The following is a 4692-nucleotide window of genomic DNA, read 5'->3' as shown; positions in this document are numbered from 1 at the left end:
ACCTTAAATAATATTTTTACCAAAGAGGTATCTATCCAATACTGATTAGTGACAAAAAAATTATGTATGTTCTACACTGCGCTCTTTGTTTCCCATAAGAAAAAAAAATCATCAAGAAAAAGGCATATTTTTGGCTTTTTGTTAGATAGCAAAAATAGCATTATTTCTCATGCCATTTACAGCTAGAGAGTGAATATAAATGTGAAAAAAGTTTTAGAAATATTTCTAATATAATCTCTTCTTCAAAATAAGTATCAATTAAACATACATGTATCTGAATGTCATTCTAAAATGTTGATTTTTAGGTGGCCAAACTGGCTCTTGTCATTTATACTCTTTTACATGAAAAAGCAGTCTGATTTTCAAATAAATATGAATAAGATCTATTTCTGAACTCTGAAGATATATGAACATCAAAATACAATAGAAGTTTTAATGAACAGTATATAGCCGTATACACAGGCAACTTTGCCACATATGATTCCGCTATGTGTATCATATGTGAATCAAATGATTGGTTTCATATGAGAATCATGAAAAAAGGGCATCATATATGAATCATATGAAGCAAATCATATGATTTACATATGTGTATTCATATGATTCACATATGAATTGTCACATATGATTCTCATATCATTAAATACACATATGATCCTCATATGAAAGGCAATGCATATGTGGATCATATGTGGCTAAATTGCCTAGTATGCATCATAAAGAGTTAGCTGAAAAGTTTAGATTAATATTTACTCTGCTATAGGTTTATTTCAAGCACAATTCAAATCAGGAGTATAGGAGATTTAAGCGTTTCTCTTTACCAAATAAGTCATCTTTATTTAATTGTTTATCTATGAAGCATTTAAAAACACCAAAAGGTGGCACTCAACGTGATTCCATATCAAAATTTCATCACTCAATGTACACCGCATCGTTACAGCTTCCTTCACACCAGGCAGGGCAGGTTGTACCTCTTCTACATAAAACCTCGGTTGACTGGTTAGCCAGGTGATGGCAGTTGTTGGTAATCAAGTTGTAACCTCCATACTTACATTGGTAATTTTTAGTACAACCTTATTATGCACTCTGAACTGAGGTCACTGTACCCGGCTTATGAGGCTTCCTTATTCCTGCTACATGATTCTCCCCATAATTGTATGGGAAAGATAAATAAGAGATACCAAAAGCAAAAGCTGAAGAGTCATCTCATTTAATTATCAAAAAGTCTGCTTAATTAACTACTGGTATGTTTTATAGTTTCTCCTGTAGGTCTCCTGACCTTATCAACCCATTAATGTTACAATGATAAAAAAAATGTACAATATTTATTTGCCTGCTGTATTTACTTTATCAATTTCGTTTATACGTATTATTTCGTAAGATCTATGGTCTCTACAATGTCCTTGTCAGCAAATACAATGTATCATTGCGTCAAATGCTGACTGACCTTTTCATACTATTAGCAATTGTTAGTTCATAATATACCCACATAATTGACGACGGATTTTCCGTTATTTCCCGATTATGACAAGGAGCATACGGCAGGTGTGACCGATCGGCAGGGAATGATCACTGCACCATGGCACCTGATCCCACCTCTTAAGTTTTAGGGGATCCGTGTATCCTCTGCTCCGATTTTGTATTGTTTTGGAATTTTTAGCTTATATACTGTTCGTTATCTCCATGTGTATTATTTCATCATAATAAACATCTTTCATTAAATATTTAAATAAAAAATACAGTATGTGTTTCTTCTTTGAGCACTTTAATTAGCCACATTGGAAATATGTGATTTTATAGTACCAGCAATCAATTGGCAAATAATTATAAATGTAATTTATATTTACATTAATTTCGGATACAGTAAATTAAAAAATAAGTAGCTTTTAGACAGGAAGGTCATTGAAATACCAGGTGGGAAGAAGCACAAATAAAAAACCAGAGTAGTTTCCCCTGTATTCTATAAAGCGTTGGGACAAATCTAAAGTGTCTTCAAGTTAAAAACAAAAATTAAACAAAAAAATAAATACAGATATTGATTTTGATTGAAATGCATTTTGGCAATATAGACTAAATTTTGGCGAGCCAAGGGTCGCCTGCGTAACGCACTAGTTAGAGCGTCTGTTCTGATATTTTAGAGGTTAATTCGTATTTGCTTTACTCCGAATTAGTATTGTTTGAGTGAACTTCTGAGTTTGAATTATGTTTTATCTCCATATATGTCACTAGTAAAATGAAATTTAACGCAAAACAAAGTTTGACATGGAAAGTATGTAAGTTCTCCGAGCCGGAAAAAAGGACAGTCATGCAATATTTGATTTAGCTATTTCAAAGACCACTACAAACATTTTAAGTTTTCTTACATTCAATTCAACTAAATAAACAACATTTGAATTAAACATGTTAAAAGACAAAAATAGATAAATATTTAAAATATTTACTCTGAATTGATCAATATCACCATCACTTTACACCAAAATAATGAATACCAAATTTGGATGAAAAATAAAATAAAAATTTTTAAATGCAGATTTTAAAATACGTTTTGTAAAAACAATAATATTTCTTTATCAAGAACTTTGTATTCAAGTCCACTTAAGTTTATGAATTTCACAAAATTAGATAAAAAAAAAAGAAGATAAAAAACATGAAATTAAATTATAGCTTTAAACTTTTAAGATACACTTTAATCAAATAAATAGTACCGATTTTTGTTTTAAATGTACAAAACTGCACTTTATGAACAGTGACAAATTCTTATTGTCTTTTTTATAGTTGCTTTACTTTACATGTAACTTGTCTATCATATAAGGGACATGATGAAAAGGTTTGATGAAAAATTATAATGTTATACATGCATTGTACTTATATTTCATGTGTAATTGGAATCATGAGTTCACGAGATGAAAACATTTCTTTACAAAGAAATAAAACACGAATTGTTTTTCTTTATTACTGATTAAGCGTTACAGCTTCCGCTACACCAAGTAGGACACGTCGAACTTTCACACAAAACTTCAGATATCTTGTTGGCAAAGTGATGGCAGTTGTTGGTGAAGATGTTGTAATTGTGGTAAAAACATCTGTAATTCCTGGCACATCCATCAATACATTCTGAACTGAGCTCGCTGTACCCAGCTGGGGATGATTCTCGACCCCCGCTACATGCACTCCCCCATAATCGTTTTTTAGAGATTGCCACTCTGGAATTAGCTAGTCGAAGAAGATACTTATATTTAGAATACCAAAATCTTTTATAATGATATGATTAAATAGTTTTTTCATTGGAACTTCATTATTTGATCATCAATTAGTCCTTAAAAAGATTTAAGGAGGCTAGGGGGTCAACAAATTATTTTTTTTATTAACCACGAGATATAACTTAAATTTTGGGATATGATATCTTAAGCTATCAATTATCATTTGGCAAAGAAAAAAAATCATAAATAAATTTAAATTTGACTTTATATGGAGCTCTTCTTCTAAAGGAGATCAAGATAGTCTAAAAATGGCCACCACCACCCAGCCCTTTTAATACAGTATATTAAATATATTTAGTATATAAAATTGACCAATATTCGGGATATTTTAATAATGTTTATTTTATGAGAATAAATATTCTCTCCATGATTTGGTTTATACTTCATAAATGCTGTACATGAATTATGTTTTCTTCTGACAAAATGTGATTATACAGTATTAAAACAATAGGAAAATGGCCTTTTCATAAATTATTTTTAAAATGCAAATGCCATACTTAGTACATGTATTTAAATAAACTTTTTGTCAGAGAAGCATTGATTGATTGATTGTATATTGTTAAACGTCCCTCTCGAGAATTTTTCACTCATATGGGGACGCCACCACTTGCCGATGGATGGCTGCAAATTTTCTCCTGTACTCGGCCTAAGGGCCATTGAGCAGGGAGGAATCTTTTTCGTACCAGCACCTACTGCGACACGGGACCTCGGTTTAAACGATATCATCCGAAGGACCGGTCTCCACGTCCCACAGTGGGATTCGAATCCGCGACGTAAGGATTGACTCCTTACTTCGCGACTCTAGAGCAGACGCTCTAACCACTGCGCCACGCGAAAGACCAGAGAAGCGTTGAAGTAATAGAATGAAGGACTTACCTTGAAAATCATAGTATTTCCCTCGATACTCAATGAAACGGTGGGTTAAACTCCAAGTTCCCCTTGAGGGAAAACTACGTTTTTTCCTGCCTATAGTCTCCTTTATAACACATGCTAGGTTAGAGGTGCCAAAATAATAAGGATAGGCACCAGCTGTGAAAAATGAAATTGAATATTTAGTGTGATATAGTAGAGGTAAACAGATTAAAATTTTCTTTAAAAAAAGTGAAATTCAGAAATGAGGGCTCAGACCTATGAGATATCGGACTTTTTAGATATCAATTGAAACTAGAGGTACATGAGCACTGAGACTACTAAATGAACTCCCTGTATCCCTTATGTTTACAACTGTATAATGTAGATTCCTAATTATACGCGTTGAAATAATTATCGCGAAATTTCGCGAGAAGCATCATCCGCGAAATAAAATAACTTGCTTTTATATTTATGTTGCTGAAATATATGTAAAATCTTTTGATCAACTGTCCATTCGCGAATTATTATTCCCGCAATATGACGTTGAAGAGCGAATTCGCGGTAATAAGTACTCGCGAAA

General features: G+C 32.4%; 1 long non-coding RNA gene across 1 annotated transcript; it reads right to left on the bottom strand.

Annotated features, from left to right (window-relative positions):
• Positions 1 to 758: 758 nt before the first annotated feature.
• Positions 759 to 4311, bottom strand: LOC134239113 (uncharacterized). Its single transcript, XR_009986147.1, has 3 exons — positions 4137 to 4311; positions 3017 to 3213; positions 759 to 987 (listed from the first exon to the last, which is right to left on the bottom strand). It is a non-coding gene; the product is annotated as an uncharacterized LOC134239113 (long non-coding RNA).
• Positions 4312 to 4692: the final 381 nt, after the last annotated feature.

The sequence above is a fragment of the Saccostrea cucullata genome, unplaced genomic scaffold, assembly GCF_032062105.1.
Source record: "Saccostrea cucullata isolate Sc308-1 unplaced genomic scaffold, CSIRO_AGI_Scuc_v1 ctg12742, whole genome shotgun sequence".
In the NCBI taxonomy this organism is placed as follows: Eukaryota; Metazoa; Mollusca; class Bivalvia; order Ostreida; family Ostreidae; genus Saccostrea; species Saccostrea cuccullata.
This window is presented reverse-complemented; position numbering and strand designations above follow the sequence as displayed.